Source organism: Aegilops tauschii, chromosome 6, assembly GCF_002575655.3.
Source record: "Aegilops tauschii subsp. strangulata cultivar AL8/78 chromosome 6, Aet v6.0, whole genome shotgun sequence".
NCBI classification, from domain to species: domain Eukaryota; kingdom Viridiplantae; phylum Streptophyta; class Magnoliopsida; order Poales; family Poaceae; genus Aegilops; species Aegilops tauschii.
This window is the reverse complement of record NC_053040.3, coordinates 487,173,937-487,191,574: the sequence shown is the minus strand read 5'-3', so window position 1 is coordinate 487,191,574 and position 17,638 is coordinate 487,173,937. Positions and strand designations below refer to the sequence as shown.

The following is a 17,638-nucleotide window of genomic DNA, read 5'->3' as shown; positions in this document are numbered from 1 at the left end:
TTATGTAGGAGGTGGTTGAACCGGAAATTCCAACCGACCCTATTGTTGAGAGGTTAAATTTAGTTGAAGAAGAAAACAATTACTTTAAGGAAAAAATAAAAAAAATTGAGGAGGAGAAGATGATATTGGAGTTGCATGTTGCGGATGTCGCCGATGATCACAAGATCAAGATGGATGCAATGCGGTTGAAGATTAGAAAGATTAGAAAATATGCCATTCATACCGAGGCTTGGTATCATTATGCCGTTGGATCAATTGTTACGTTAGTTGTGATTCTGATCGCATTTGTTGTAGCATTGAAAAGTTTTACATAGTTTCAGTGTATGATTTAACTAGATGCTTTGAAGAGCTATATGTTGTTCAATTTGAACTATGTATGTATTTTGGTTTTAATGTGATGATGAAGAGATAATATCACCGGGAGTCATAGTACTTGCGCTCGATGTTCAGTTTGGTGCTAGAATTTTGAAAATACGGAATTGTTGTCACTGAACTTGACTCAAACGTGCACATACGGTCACAAAATGTGCATGTAAGTGTATCTGTGTGTATGGCCCCACCTGTCATTGACGGGAGGCGCTCGACCGACGGATTTTTGCATAAAACACCCTTGTAAAAGCTGACCACCGTGACATATTTTTGCACAAGACCCTTTGTGTTTATTTATTTGCAGGAAAGCCGACTACTGTACTGGTAAAATTAAGGCCAAAAGAGGGGACAAGTATATATGTACCGGACGATGTCCCACCTGTTATTATATAATGAAAATTAACATAAAAAAGTGTGGCCATCAAGTCTCGAACTCACGACCAGAGGGGAGCACGAAAGTAGCCCTAGCAATTGAACCTTGCTATACGTACGATAAATTTGTGTCGAACACTCCATACAATTAGAGACAGCCATAGATGATTCAGTTTGTGGGCCCTAGTATTTAGAGATGATCCCAGTCTGATCGTACTGTTGTCCGACGAGAAGGCATCGTACGCAGAGTAGTTTCGCTAGCAATTACAACATTGACCTGTAACATTTATAATGGATAATAATTAGTTTTCTTTAAAGATAACTAGCACATATGCCCGTGCGTTGCAACGGGAGTGAAAATTAGCGTGTTCACCACTGTGACATGATAGCATCCAGAAGGTATCACACGGTAGGGAGACACACATCAAGCTTTAAAAGAAATGCATATCAATCAGATATTAATCATGCAACAACCCTTAACACGGGTACTAAGGATCAATTAATTCTCCTTATAACCCTACCATCTACACTTAGTTAGCTTTACACCTCCACACATCCAACTTGTAGCACACCGATTGACCTCGCTACGACACGTGTCCGACTTGTAGCAGTGGCGGTCATCCTTGTTGTGTTCATGTGGTCGGCTTTGCTACGTTGTCCGTATGACTTGTTGTCTTGGCATCATTTATGTAACTGGTTTTGTAATACAACGGTCCAACTTTCGAATAGAAAAATAATAGCGACGACCGGTGTTACATTGGTGTGCTTTCGGATGTAGCAAGCAATTGGCCTTTCAACGTTGTGTTCTGCTTTAAGCAACATCAGTGGGCCTAAAACTGTTGTGTGTGCCGTTTGCAGCAACAGTGCTTGATCAAAAGTTGCATGTAGATTAACCAGGTATTTTCTTTTCAAAAAAGTAAAATTTAATAGCGGCAAAAACACCGAGAAATAAAAACTTTCCCTTGCACATTGAAAAGGTTAACATGCCGCCCAAAAATCAAAGCTGATGGCGTTTGCTTCTTTTTTCGTTTTTGAGTAGTTCACGAGCAAGACCTAATTGATCCCATGGAAAGAAGGCAGCAGCATCTCTCGTGTTGCACACATCTCGGGGGTTTACTGCGCATTAAGATTCAGCCATCACTCACCAGCTATATATACCACTCCAACCAGGTATCTTATATCTTTTGTTAGTTAGATTCAGCCACACCATACACTCCATGGGACATGCAAGCACATCCCGAGCCTACAATCCAGCCATACTTCCCACATTTCCATTTAGAGACAACATTTAATTCTTTCGTCAGGCTCTATTCCAACAATTTCATTTAATTAGAGCCAACCTTAATTCCTTCACTCCCGCACCATACCCTTCCTCGGGCTTGATGATTACTCGACAACTATCCAGCGTATATAAACTGGTGGATTTTTTAGGATCAAAGTGAGGTGGGATAAATATTCGAGCGAACCCTCTCTATCTAAAAAAATGTTCACGCTTTTGAAATTAAAAAAATGGTTGTGTTTTCTTATTTGTACATAAATTAAAAATATTCTGGATTTTCAAAAAATGTTCGTGTTTTTCAAAGTTGTTCGGAATGGTTTTGTTCTATTTTTTCACAACTTTTAAAAAATGTTCAGAATTTCAGAAAATGTTCCCGTTTTCAGAGATTGTTCACAAATCTAAAAAATGTTCATGTTTTCATTTTCAGGAGTTTCAAATAATGTTCCCGCTTCCAAAATTGTTTGAAAATGTGTTAAAAAACGTGTTTTCAAATTTTGTTTGGGTTTTTCAAAAAAAAATTGGAAAGTTTTTGTTCAAAATTTTCACAAGTTTTCAGAATTATTATTGGAATTTCAAAAAAAAAATGTTCCCTATTCACAAATTGGTCAAATTTTTAAAAACTGTTCATATTTCAATTTTTTCCTGAGTTTCAATATTTTTTGTGTTACCAATTTTGGTCGCAAGTTTCAAAAACTGTTTGCGTTTCCACATTTTGTTTTGGAATTAAAAAAATGTTCCTGTTTGAAAAAAGTGTTCAAGATTTTAAGAAAATGTTCATGTTTTTAAAAAATGTTTCATTTTTTTAAAATATGTTTACAAATTTGTAAAGTGTTTGCACTTTGCAAAAACTTCTGGTATTTTTTTTCAAAAATAATTGATATCGAAATTTAAAAAATATTTGTATCTGCGCTGGTTATTGGTTCTTAGTATTTTTCACTGCTTTATAACCACTAAAGCTCGGTAGGTCAACTGGTTGGAGTGTTATGTTTGTAGTAAGACATCCTGGGTTCCACAAGCGCATCTTTTTTTTGAGCTACAGTATATCATCGCAGCGTATCATTATCTTCATGGGCCGGCCCATACGTTCGACAAAATCACAGACGAACGTACAAATTAACCCCCGCGTCCCATGACAGACGAAATTTAGGTAGCCTATCATTATCTTCATGGGCCGGCCCATACGTTCGAGAAAAAATACCACGGGGAAAATAATATTAAGACCAAACCAAGAATACCTATTCCCTTTAATAGTAGGTATAGATGGATAATAACTAGTTTATTTTTAGGGTTGGATAATAACTTTTATTTAAGGATTACCACGGTCTTTATTAATCAACGACAATGGGTACAATTATTACATCCCAAGGGTTCAGGAGCCAAACATACCGACCGTGATTTAAAGACAGAGAACACTTAACGAGGTTATGCACATGTGTATTGAACTCTTTGCCTTCATGGACAAATTCCACAACTTGGAAGTCCCGCCGCCTGTGCTCAGTCTCCTTCAGCACCGCACTATAGCTGCATCGGCTCCCTTCATTTATCACCTTGATCACAACACAAGCATCAGATGCAATCCGCAACTTTTGAATGTTGAGGTCTTTAGCTAGGGCCATAGCTTCGCAGCAAGCAAGAGCCTCAAGCATCGGAGGATCTGTTATATCATCATAAACACGAGCTGGCGATCCTTGGTACACTCCATCTGCATTTTGACATACCACCGCTGCTGCTCCTTTGTTCTGTACTTTCGCCACTCCCCCATCGACATTTAGCTTCATGAAGTCAACCGGTGGTGCTATCCAGCGCTTGTTCAAGCCCGGCGACTGTTTCCCCATCGGCTTAGCCTTCTCCTTATGATCGGTAATAAGCTGTAGTTCACCCAACAGATTTGTAACAAAGCCTCTTACAGTGACTGGGCTTTGATAGATCGATTCATGAATGGCCTTTCTTCTAGTTGTCCAAATAGCACACAACATCAGCAAGATCTCAATGAACTCCTCATGGGACGTCTTCTCCATAAGATGAAAAATCCACTCACGTGCATCCGGGCACTCGGACATACACACATGTTGTGTCAGTTGTCGATCACACAAGCTCCACACACACCTCGCCATGGTGCAGTCTACTAGTGAATGTTTCCAACTATCGTATGTGTCGTGGCAAATAGCACACGCAGCAGTCTTGGCCATATTCCTGTGTTTGAGCACATCCCCACTAGGTAAAGAATTCGGTGCAAGTCTCCACACAAAGTTCTTAACCCTGGCCGGCACCTTAATCTTCCAAAGACTTGACCAAGCTTTCTCAGATTTTGCTGAACTTGTAGCAGGACGCTCCTCCAACCAGTCTTCCCTCTCCTTCTTGATGGAGACAAGCATCTTATAGCATGACCTGACCGTGAAAATACCCGTCCTTTCAAAATGCCATGCCCAAAAATCATCTTGAGGAACTGTGCTGATCGGGATTGACTTAATATAGTCCACGTCCATTGGCAGAAGGTACTGTTCCAGTTTTTGTACATCCCAAGTGCCTTCTGTTTGATTCAAAAATTCTAAAACCAATTGTGGACAATGATGCGATCGGACACCATATGGTATACGCCATTCGTCCCTTGGGATCCAATTGTCCGACCGAACCTGAGTAGTTCGGCCATCTCCAATCCTGCGAATTAGTCCAGTTCGTAGGACATCTCGACCCTCGAGCACCAAGCGCCATATTTGCGATGGTCTTGACCCTAGTTCAGCACCTAAAATATCGGAAGATGGGTGATATACTGCCTTCAAAATCCTCGCACTTAGAGTCTCCGGAGAGACTAGACACCTCCATGCTTGGCGTGCTAAAAGGGCCCGGTTAAATAACTCCATATCCCTGAAGCCCAAACCGCCCATATACTTAGGCATTGTGAGTGTGTCCCAGGAAACCCAGTGCATCTTTCTCTTCCCTTTTTTGCTTCCCCAGTAAAAACTTCTCACAAGTGCATTAAGCTCATTACACAATCCTCTTGGCAATTTGAAGCATGCCATCGAGTAGGTTGGGACTGCCCATGCAACTGACTTAATCAAGACTTCCTTTCCTGCCGTTGCTAAGATCTGTTCCATCCAGCCTTTAACCTTTCCCCATAGGCTGTCCTTGAGATACTTGAAAGCTCCATTTTTGGAATTGCCCACGTCTGTGGGCATACCTAAGTATTTTGCACTCAGAGATTCATTGGGAACTTCCAGTACACCCTTCATCTCTTCTCTTACAGAATTTGGACAACCCTTACTGAAATGAATAACGCTTTTTTGGAGATTAACCCTCTGCCCTGAGGCATTGCAGTACACTTGAATGACATCTTTTAATTCCTTTGCTCCCTCCACACTAGCTTTTGCAATAGCAAGATGTCGTCTGTAAATAAAAGGTGACTGACCGGGGGTGCTGTGGGCTCCACAATGATGCCCAACAAATTTTCAGAATTCCCCCTGCTCCTTAAAAGGCAAGACAGACCTTCAGCAGCAAGCAAAAACAAATACAGTGATATTGGGTCGCCCTGTCGGATGCCCCTACTTGGTTTAAAATCTCCAGTACGTTCCCCATTAAATAACACTGAGAAGTTGATGATGTGACAACTTTCATTACCAAATCAACCCACCTGGTATTGAAACCAAGTTTAAGCATGATAGCATGCAGGTATGGCCACTCAATTCGATCATAGGCCTTCATCATATCCACCTTAAGAGCACAGAACTGAGATCCCCGAGCCCTCTTCTTCTTCATAAAATGAAGGCACTCATATGCCGTAATAATATTATCAGTAATTAACCGCCCTGGTACAAACGCCGACTGCTCTTCTGATATGATTTCCGGCAGTATCTCCTTCAGCGTATTTGCTTGTACCTTCGATACAATCTTCAAAATAACGTTACATAAACTAATCGGACGGAATTGGGTAAGAGAAGTTGCACCTTTAATTTTTGGAATGAGAACGATCAGAGTATGGTTAGCTTCCCCTGGATCTTCTACCCCGTTCAAAATACTCAGCACCGCTCTAATCACTTCTTCCCCACATAAATCCCAGTGGCGCTGGAAAAGTGGGCAGGGAAGCCATCCGGGCCTGGCGCTTTTGTGGGAAACATCTGAAACAGTGCTAATTTGACTTGCTCTGCAGTGAACGGCTTGTCCAAAAAATCATTCATAGCGCTCGTTACCTTCTTTGGTACAGTCTGGAGGACGGCATCCATCCCCGATATACCTTCCGAGTGATATAGATCCCTGTAAAACTCCTTTGTATGTTTGATCATTTTACAAACATCCTGGGTAGTCCTCCCATCAGAAAGAGTAAGTTGGGAGATCTTATTTTTCTTCTTCCGTCCGCTAGCTCGCTGTTGGATAATAACTAGTGGAGTACGAATTTCAGGGGCGCTCGTGGAGCTGAAATGGGCTATGGCCAGTGCAGCCCATTTTGCACCTGTTCGTTTTTTTAGAAATTTGTAGATAGTATAAAATTATAATTTCACTAATAAAAATAACCTTTAAACATTTGTGTATTATCAATATTGTACAGACAAATGAAATAACATACTTTTAAAAAACATTACATATTATTTAAAATTTTCATATATCTATAATAATATTTATGATTATAAAAAAAATTGTATGATACAAATATTCATAATTTAAAATTAGAACTGTTGATATGAATATTAAATCGTGTATAATATTTAAACAAATAATTTTTAAATATAAGTCATGAGTAACAATTATAGTTTTGACAAGTGGGGCCTATACCCGGATACACCGGCAAATGTATTTTGTGACTGTATGTGCACGCTTGAGTCAAGTTATGTGACTGCAATTCCGTAGTTTTAAAGTTTTAGCACCAAACTGAACATCAAGCGCAAGTTCTATGACTATCGGTGATATTACCTCGATGATGAACTACTATTAATTTGCCGTAAGCCTCTCTACTTTCTTGCACATGCTATGTGGGTGAAATGATGACACCATGCCAACTTTCAACCTTTTCAGAGTTCATTTATAGTGCTTTTCAATTTCAGGGTCTTATAGCTCAAAATAATCAGTAAATGCATGAAAAATAACAAATGAAGTCAGAAAGGGTTGAAAATTGATGTTGTGCCTTTGAATGGTGCATTTTGAACACAGAAAAACTATGAAGTTCAAATAAGTTCAAGAAAATGAAATCCCTTTATAGCAGACGAGTTTCTGTATGAAACCCTGATACTTCGAAAGAGATTATCCGTTTTGTACACGAAGTGCATCCAGTTTTTGCCGTAAGCCTCTCTACTTTCTTATTACAAACTTTAATAGCAAAAAGAATTATCATAAAATAAAATAAATAAGTAATTAGAAACAAAATAAAGTAAAATAAATAAGTATTTTGTTGTAAGTAGAAACAAAACAAAATAAATAAAGCAAAAAAGAAAACAAAAAAATGGGAAATAATAAAAAAAATTATAGCTTTTTCATAAACAAAACAAAATAAATAAAGCAAAAAAGAAAACAAACTACTGATTCACACAAATTTCAAAGAATTAAAATTTAAACTATTCAAATTTGGAAACTAATGGCAGTAACAGAAAGTTTATAATTATTCTAACCTAAAAGCAAAAAGAATAAAAAAAATAAAGCAAGAATCAAAAGAAAATAAATAATTCAAAAAACAAAACAAATACTGGAAAAAATAAAAAATGCCACCTATTGGGCCACACGGCCTGCATACGACTAGAAACACATCTGTACATGGGCCAGGATGCAGGCCCGCAGGCCCAATAGGCCCAACAAGGCAGTGACAAGGGTAGGCAAGTACTGCCTGCATATTAAAGAGGAGCTCAGCACCTGAGCTGCAACGCAACTTATAAACGGGTGCTGAGCTCTCTCAGCTAGCAAGGTGGGACTAAACTTCCCACCGCACCGCGCCAACGCAAGACCTTTGGTCCCGGTTGGTGGCATCAACCAGGACTAAAGGGGGGCATTGGTACCGGCCACGAACCGGTACCAATGCCCCCCTTTAGTCCCGGTTGGTGCCACCAACCGGGACCAAAGGCCTCTGCTTCCCGCCCTTTGGGCTGCTGAAAAGAGACCTTTGGTCCCGGTTGGTGGTACCAACCGGGACTAAAGGGGGGCATTGGTCCCGGTTGGTGCCACGAACCGGGACCAAAGCCTTTGCTATATAAGCAACACTTAGCAGTTTCTGCAAAAATCACTTCTTCTCCGCCCCAACGCCCACACGCTGCTCCTCGTCGCCGTCGCCGCCGAGCCCTGCCCCGACGCCGTCGCCCGCGCCCTCGCCCGACCCCGTCGCCACTCGCCGCCCTGCCCCGACGCCGTCGCCCGCGCCCTCGCCCGACGCCGTCGCCGCTCGCCGCCCTGCCCCGACGCGCGCGCCGCCCCGGCCCTGCCCCGACGCGCGCGCCGCCCCGGCCCTGCCCCGACGCGCGTCGCCCCGGCCCGCCCCTGTCGTCCTGCCCCGCCCCCTTCCTCGCCGGCCGTCACCCCTGCCCTGAGCGCGCGCCCCCTGCCCCGTCGCGTCCTCGCCGCCGAACCCGCGCCGCTGCCCCTCCTCACCTTGGTCCGGCCGGCGCCCCTCCCCTGTCCTTGTTTTTTATATATTATATGCTTGTTTTTTCATATATATGATGATATATATGCTTGTTATCATAATTGCTTTTGTTCATATATATGATGATTTTTTTATATAATATGATGTTTTCTTTTTAGATTATATATATGTATATGTGTGAGTATATGTATTGTGTGTATATCATATACGCCCTTTTTCAGATTTTTTGTTCATATATATGATGATTTGTATTTTGCTTTTTTATAAAAATGTATATATGTTTGTATGTTCTCTGTGTATATATGTTCATATATGCAAAAGTTAGATTTTTATATATTTAGAAAAGTTTTATATATTTAGGAAGAAGGAAGAGAAGGAAAAAGGAAGAAGAAGAAAAAGTTTTATATATGCAAAAGTTACATTTTTAGAAAAGTTTTATCTATATATGTTCTCTGATTTAGTACATTTTAGGTTAGTTTCATTTTTAGAAAAGTTTTATATATTTAGGAAGAAGGAAGAAGAAGAAAAAGTTTTATATATGCAAAAGTTACATTTTTAGAGAAGTTTTATATATCTAGCTAGGAAGAAGGAAGAAGAAGAAAAAGAAGGAGAGGAAAAAGGAAAATAAGAAGAGGAAAAAGGAGAAGAGGAGGAGAGGAAGAAGAGGAGAAATAAATAAGAAGAAAAAAGAGGAGAAGAAGAAAGGAATAGAGGAGAAGAAGTTATATTTTTTCTTCTTCTTCTCTATTCCTTTCTTCTTCTCCTCTTTTTCCTTCTTCTTTTTTTTCTTCGATCTTCTCCTCTATTCCTTTCTTTTTCTCCTCTTTTTATTTCTTCTTCGTCTTCTTATTTTTTATCGGGTATGTCGTTGTCGATATACCCCCTCCCGGTAACTTCAACATGAGGGGGGGTCGATATACCCTCTCTCCCCGATAACTTCGACATGAGGGCGGTCGATATATATACCCCCTCTCGACCGTGATAACTTATACCACGGGAGTACCCCCCGGCCCTCTCGCTCGACCAAAACTCTCGAGGACACCCAAAACCTAGAAAAAACGATGTCGGTCTCCTACCCCCTATGTATGTCATTGTCGATATACCCCCTCCCGATAACTTCAACATGAGGGGGGGGGGTCGATATACCCCCTCCCCGATAACATTATTTTCCCATGTATGTATGTCGTCGTTGTCAATATAACCCCCTCTCCCCGATAACTTCGACATGAGGGGCGGTCAATATATATACCCCCTCTCGACCGCGATAACTTATACTACGACAGTACCCCCCGGCCCTCTCGCTCGACCAAAACTCTTGAAGCGTTGCCGAGGCCACCCCAAACCCTAGAGAAGCGTCGAGGCCAGGCCACTAATATGATTTCTTATTGTGCTTAGCTAGCTAGTTCTACGTTTGCCACTAATATATCCACTATCATGTTTGAATAATAATTGCCATGTTGTAAATATTTGCAGAAACTATGGATCCGCACCCCCGAGACGAAGCAACAGAATGGGTGTTGGGGGAGATAATCGCACACGGAAGTGATGCCGTCTACGAGTTTCTCAACGACAAATGCACCGTTGGTCTGGAAACATTGGTGGAGGAGGAAGAAGCAGGCTACGACGATGCTCAAACAATGGAGGAGGAAGGACACCGTGATGATGGCTCCGGTGACCTAATGGAGGAGGAAGGACACCGTGATGACGGCTCCGATGACCGAATGGAGGAGGAAGGACACCGTGATGACGACTCCGGTGACCGAACGGAGTTCGGCCAGGTATATATATTAATTAAGCATGTGCTGACTATAGCTAATTGATGCATTAATTGTTTTTGGTATGTACACATATTAACTCTCTTCTTTCTTCTTTTCTAGCCCTCCGGATCGAGCACCACTTCGGTAACGGGACGAGGCCCGAAGAAGAAGTTGCGCATGGATGAAAGGTACACGATCGTCGAAATTGATCGCGCTGGCCAACCGATTGAACCCCTCCGGACCAAGCAAAAATTTAATGCTCAGTGCGGGGGGGTTCTAGTTAGGGACATGATCCCGATCAGCATCGAGCAATGGTTGAAGCCTAAGGACAAAGACTCTCAGGTGTCTTATGTCAGCGATAGGCAGAAAGATGATCTTTGGACCACGCTGCAGGAAAATTTCACCTTTCCGCCAGAGGAGGATCCGGAGAACCCAGTTAAAAAGCCAATGATCAAGGCTTATGCTCTTAAGAAGATGGCTGAGCTATTCAGGAGGTGGAAGAATGAGCTGAAAAAAGAGTATGTTGACAAAGACGAGACTCTAGAATTCATCGGCCGATTTGAGAAGATTGGAGATCAGTGGGACGCATTTGTCGCCAAAAAGAAATCTGAGAGAGCAGCGAAGATGTCACCGACAAACAAGAAAAATGCTGCAAAGAAGAAGCATCACCATCGCACGGGGTCAGGTGGCTACCTGAAAGCCCGGCCTAAGTGGGACAAGGCTGAGAATGACCTCCTTGCTAAAGGGATCGAACCAGAGACGCGACGCTGGCCAGATCGTTGCAGGACTTGGTTCTTCGGGGTTGGGGGAACATTGGACCCTGTAACAGGGAAGTGCGTTTGGACGAACGAGCAGCTGAAAACACCCATCGAGAAGCTTCGGGACTTGATCGAAAAAGCGCAGCAAGGGACATTCGTTCCGGACAGAGAGAACGACGAGCTCACAGAGGCCCTCGGGAATCCTGAGCACCCCGGACGGACACGAGGCACGCCAGGCTCCCTTCCGTGGAAGGCTGGGTTTCCGGACGCAGGCGGTTACAAAAGTCAGGAGAGGAGGAAGAAAGTGGAGCATACCCAACTGCAGGCGCTGCACGCAAGGGTACAAGCGATAGAGGAACGAGAAGCAGATCACAGCAAACGACCTGCCGAAGCTTCCCCCGAAGCTACCCCGCCATCTCAGCGGAGAAGCAGCGTGGCTTCCACCGAGCTGCTTCAGCATGAGCCTGTCTTCACGGCTCCTGCTAGCTACCCCGTGGATGCTATCACGGAGTCTCAACATTGCCACCTTATGACGCGATGGCAGCACCTCAAAGTCAAGGCGACTGTTGGCTCTATTTTTTCTACTGAACCTGGCGCAAACTATCACTGCCAGCCGATTCCAGAAGGATATGCTAGGGTGATGGTGGATGAAATAACTGACGGATTTGAGGACCTCAACCTTGACCACCCTACGGGTGAAGGGGAGACTCGGTTGGGTTCTTCTCTGAAGACTCCATGCCTATGGCGGAAGGAGCTCATCAACCTTCCGAACTGGACGCTTCCGCCTCCTCCTCCTGCTCCAGCGAGTCAGGGCACTCCGCCTCCTCCCCCGGCGAGTGATCAGGGCAATCAGCAGCCTCCTTCTCCGGCGCGTGGCGGCACTCCGCCTCCTTCTTCGCCTGCGCCGGCGCCCCCGAGCAGCCAGCCTCCTCCTTCTCCGCCTCAGCAACAACGAAAGAGAGCCGCCGCCGCTCCGGCTTCTCCAGCGCGTTGTAGTCCTTATCCTCCGCCTCGTAAGCAACAAAAGAAGACAGCCACAGCCGCTCCGTCTGCTCCGGCGTCTAGCAATACAACCAGAGACGGGAGGCAATACATATTCGGTCCTTCTCTGAAGACTCCAGAGAAGTTACCATACGAGAGGACCGAGGAGGAAACCAAGAAGATCGTGCGAGCCGAAGTGACGAATTTCTTTGAAGGGGTGAAAGCAGAGAAACATCCACCTCCGGAGGAGAAGGTAGATGCGGTGAAAGCAAAGCGCACTGTGGATGCCCTGAAGAAACCATCAAAGTCTCCGCCGAAAGGCAACTATGACCGCGTTGTTCAAAAGTCATTTGTCGAAGCGGAGCGGTCGGGAAGTACTATTAGTGATTAAAGGTTAGCAGAACGACGAGTTGGGAAAACAATTGCCCAGCTCGGCGAACAAGCGAATCAATTGTGTCCCCAGCTCAAGGTGCCTAGCGATAGCGTCGCTAATGATCCGAGGATGGTGCCCGGTTATAGCAATATTGGAGATTACATGCCCGACAGTGTACATTATGATTTCTTGGAGGTGGAGGAACACAAATACCAGTACGGGAAGCCTCTCGTCAAAGATGGAAGTCCTCCTCTAACAACGATGCTGCGAAGATTCCATGATTGGTACATGAAAACCTGCAGAGAGTCTGAGGGGAGGAATACTTTGACGCTGAGAGTTAAAGAGGAGCATGACCTCGTTGGAAATGATCTGTTGTATGTTCCATTTGAGGAGTTCTTCGAGTTTTTCAATCAAAAGGCCCTCGATAAATTAACGGTCACTTGCTACTGTGTGTAAGTACTACTTCTGTCATTAAGTCTCTATATATAGGTCAGCTCTTTCATTGCATGTATATATAATTATCCTCACTATATTATGCAGGTTGAAGATCGCCGAATTGAAGAAAAGACAAATCGATGATATTGGGTTCATTAACACAAATCTCATAGATGCTTATGAGATTAAAAAAAATGCCAACGAAGCCGAGGCCAACTTGCTACGATCGTTGGTATTAAATTAAAACAAAGCTATAATACTGTTTTCTTACAACTTCAAGTGAGTGTTACTGTCTTTTGCATATTCGGTTTCCCTTATTACTCGAGGTTATAGTAATATAATTGATGAGTTATGCATGCGTGCGCAGGTTTCACTATATTCTCCTGCAGATTAAGCTTGAGCAGGACTAGTAACCGTCTTCGACTCGAGACGAAAAGATCCCCAGGAGTATGCACACATGACTCAAATGCTCGAAAAGTAAGTTAAATCGATCATTATCACACCATATCGACAACTTTGTTCATTTCCTGATATCAAGTAATTGTTTTCTTTGTCTGGCAGGGTTTGGAAAAAATTCACCTCAAAAGCTCCAGGACTGCTGAAGAAGCTGCAGTGGAAACACCCGAAAATAAGTACTATTAGCTAGTTCCTCTTGAAGTTGCTTATCAGTTTGATTGACCTCTATTTCTTATAAAGTGGTTGTGGCAGGAATCCGGAAATAATTACTGTGGATACTACGTTTGCGAGTGCATCCGCCACACGACCTGTGAGCGGGAATACACTGCCAAACAATATGAAGTGCGTAAGCAATAATATTCACAATTTTATTTTATTACCACCATTTGTGTTGAGTTTCATTTATTCATATATATGTATTGACCTTCTTCTTCAAATTTAGATGTTTCGGATGAGGGATGAACTCCTAGCACCAGATCGCATGAAAGGAATTCAAGAGGAATTGGCGGCATTCTTTCTTGACCACGTGATCGATAAAGACGGAGAATACTATGTGGACCCTAAGTTCGTATATAATTAAGGGATTATATTGTAAGAGATACGAAAACTTGTTGTTCGACCAATCTCTCGGAGAAGGAGAGGTCGATATCACTTCTCTCTGTATATGTTCTTCTGTACTTAATGGTTTCCTTCATTTGCTTACTAGCTAGCGTGTCGAGTCCTCTCTATACGTATAGTACGCAGCGTCGACCAACCAAAGGAGATAAGAGAGGACACGTACTTCTCTCTATTAATTAGTTAGCTAACACAATATATGAAACACATAAATTAACCCCCCAAAACCCCCTACCCCCTCCCCCTTAAAAAAACAAAAACCACAACTCATGAAATGCTGACGCGTGGACGCTTATTGGTCCCGGTTGGTGCTACCAACCGGGACCAAAGGCCCTCCTGCATGGGCTCGCCGGAGCGGCCACGTGGAGGCCCATCTGTCCCGGTTCGTACAAGAACCGGGACTAAAGATACAGGGCATTAGTAACGACCCTTTAGTCCGGTTCCTCAACCGGGACAAATGGGCCTTACGAACCGGGACAAATGGCCCTTTTTCTACTAGTGAGGGTGACTGTGGCGGGAGGTTTGGTAAGTCCCCCCACTCGCGTTGTCCCGTGCTCTGCTCCGCTCCCCTGCGGCGGGCGCCACCTCCCTCCCAGCGTTGGCCCGTTGTTGGCACTGGCGATGACATGGTGACGCAGCGCGACCATCAGAGGCGCCCTTCCTCAACAGCATATAACATGGCTTTTGAGGCGCCATGTTCCCGGGCCACAACCGTTCCTCTCTGTAGGGCTGCTGCCACTGCGTAGCTCACAAGCTATGGTATAGATGAGCACAGCATCACCACTCCTGGTTCCTCTTCCTTCTACTTGCCTTATATTTCGATTAGCCTACTTATTAGAATATCATGCATGTGAATCGCATCAGACTGTATAGCTAGGACACTAGACTGAAATAATTCTGGCACTATGCTATTGCGGCGTATTCTTGTTTCGGAAAACTATCATGGCATAATCTTTTTAAGTGACATGTATTTGTATTTACCATTAGGATCAATTGACAACAAATTGAATGACATGGCTTTACATTCTTGTGCAGCTTGGCAGATTTTGTCTGAAATCTATTTGGTACAAAGTATGGGGAAAACAATTTATGTCAAGCATCTCCTGGAGAATAAACTATCCCCAGCTTCTGTACATGCAACATGTATTTTCTTTCATTTGCCAATTTGTTTCAGTACCATCATCTGTGAGAATTGACCTTCTGCAATTGAAGGTGTCGATATTGGACCAGAGCCAACAACCGTCAGATTTGTGATTATCACGGTATGCTTAAGCTAACATTCTTGGACGATGTTACATGAATTTGTTTCAGTATCATCATGTGTCATGTGTGGGTATTGATCTTCTGCCTTTGCAGATGCCCATAATAGGAATTTAATATGTACATATTATATCTTCCTCTGCCATTTGATTTTGCTCAGTTAAGCTGTGTTGTAGTTTTGAACGAGTTCTGGGTTCATGCTAATATTTGTACTCCTTATTTGCTGCTCAAAGGTAGAATCTAAATACATAGTATGTATTCTTAATTTAAGAGTACGAGCAACGCTGATCTGTTTCAGTGATTACTGAATTTAGAAACACCTTTGTATGTCCCTGTTGTTGATATAACAAGGCCTGGTATGTTTCAATATATTCCAGTGATTTACATAGTGCTCCTGTACTATTGACTTAAGATACTGAAGATAATTTCAGGTTTATGCATTGTTATTAACTAACATAAGATTAATTGCTGGCATTTATCGCTATATTTTCTTTTGGCGTTGTGGACTGAAGAAAAAATGATGTATTTTCTATAGCCAAGTGTGTACTTGCTTCACGACTAAAACTGTTGATGTAGCTTACCTAGACAGAGGAATGAAGAGCATGGCGGCCATCTTTGCGAGGCTCATGATGCAGAAGTTCTAGACGAAGCAAATGAAGTCCCATGTAGAACCGCGGGCTGGGCTGACATGGTGTGAGAATTGCAGTTAGCAGAAAAGATGAATTAGACAGATGGAGATTTAGCAGTCGGGTGAGTAGGTACCTGCACGTATGGTCGATTAGTTTAGCTAGCATGTCGACGACGACCTTGGTGAGGCCCGAGAGGAGAGAATCAATCGACGAGACCAGCCTGCAGGATATGCATCTCGTGGATGGTGAACCTCATCGGGACTTGCCATGCCTAGCTAGCTCTTGCCGCCATCGATGCCCAATGGCAAGCATGCCGGAGCTTTTGCCACCGCCACACCCTGCCCCGCCGCTTCCTCCTACTCTTTCGAGCTCCTCACCTCCTCCGCCGGCTTCTCCCTCTCCAGACCGCCCTCTGCTTTGAGTGGAATTGATTCCTCACCGACACGTGCTGCGCAGGCGAGGAGCCGGCGGAGGAGGTGCCTCGCCGACGCGTGTTGCGCGGGCGAGGAGCACTCGATTTCTACTGCCAGTGGAGAGGAGATGGATGAGCCACGCTGGGGCGGCGAGAGCAACAAATGCGCTAGGGAGATTGGGGAATGGTGGAGGTGGGAAATGAGCAGGGAGATTCGAGAAAGCTAGAGAGAAAGAGAGTGGATCTCAGACTTCTCAGTCCACGGCACCGCTATGGTCCCAAGTGCAGGTGCACACGCGTGAGTAGAGATGGGTCTGACAAACGTATACTTTATTATTGCATTGTCCTGATATTTAAGGATCAGTAATAGAAGTTGCTGCAACAGTCCTGACTCAAAATTGCTTCATACAGCTCCTTCTGTTTTATCTGATTGTTATCTATAGGATGATGATAATTTGCTTATTATCATGTTTTGCTTCCAAATTACTTTACCTGTCATCTCACTTACTTCATCCAGTAATATGTAGCTGGATTATTGTGGACCTAGGTTAGAGGAAGCAAAAAATTATAATTCTTTTATGTTTTCTTACAACTGCACTGATGAAATGTATGAGTTGTTAGCTCGAACGAAGCTGAGGGTAAACAAAATTGTGGGAAAAAATCAATGTATAGTTGTATACATTTAGTAGTAGGAGAGATTAAGTTTTTTTTTCAAAGTTCAGTTTGATCCACATTTTTGTATGGTTTAAAATTCATTATACTGAGTGGCTTATTCTTCCAAGCTCCAGCAAAAATAGGACAGATTGTTCAACATTCTTAAGCGAGACTATGCTCTATAGAAATCTCTGCCACTGTTCTATTCTTTTCAAGGGGACTTTTTCAGAGTGATGGCCGCCCTCTACAGTGATAATAAATTGTGTCCATGTTTTGGTCACTATATTTCGTAACAGTTTTTAAGTTCATGGTTCCATCATCTAATCTTGTGGTAAGATGGTCTTGGATGATCCACCTGCATGGTGTATTGTCTCTAACGTCTAACTATTTTTACATGCAAAATACAAAAATCAACACATCTCGAACCTACCAGCAAAGCGCGGCGTGCCGCCGCACACTACCCGCTAGTAAAAACTCATATTTCATCACACTAGCTCTTCATGGTCGCTCTCAATGATCATATTGTGCAAGATGACACAACAAGTCATGATCTCCGACATTTGATCTTTCGACCAGGTCTGAGCAGGGTACCGGACAACAGCAAATCGAGACTGGAGCACACCAAATGCCTGCTCGACATCCTTCATGCAAGCCTCCTGAACCTTGGCAAAGTGGGACTTCTTGCCTCCTGGTACAGCGTTTGAGATAGTCTTCACAAATGTCGACCATCTC

The 17,638-nt window shown here is 43.4% G+C and overlaps 1 long non-coding RNA gene across 1 annotated transcript; it reads right to left on the bottom strand.

Annotated features, from left to right (window-relative positions):
- Positions 1-610: 610 nt before the first annotated feature.
- LOC120966707 (uncharacterized) lies at positions 611-16,495 on the bottom strand. The gene is made up of 3 exons (XR_005760952.3): positions 15,974-16,495; positions 15,793-15,894; positions 611-1,018 (listed from the first exon to the last, which is right to left on the bottom strand). It is a non-coding gene; the product is annotated as an uncharacterized lncRNA (long non-coding RNA).
- Between the last annotated feature and the right edge of the window lie 1,143 nt (positions 16,496-17,638).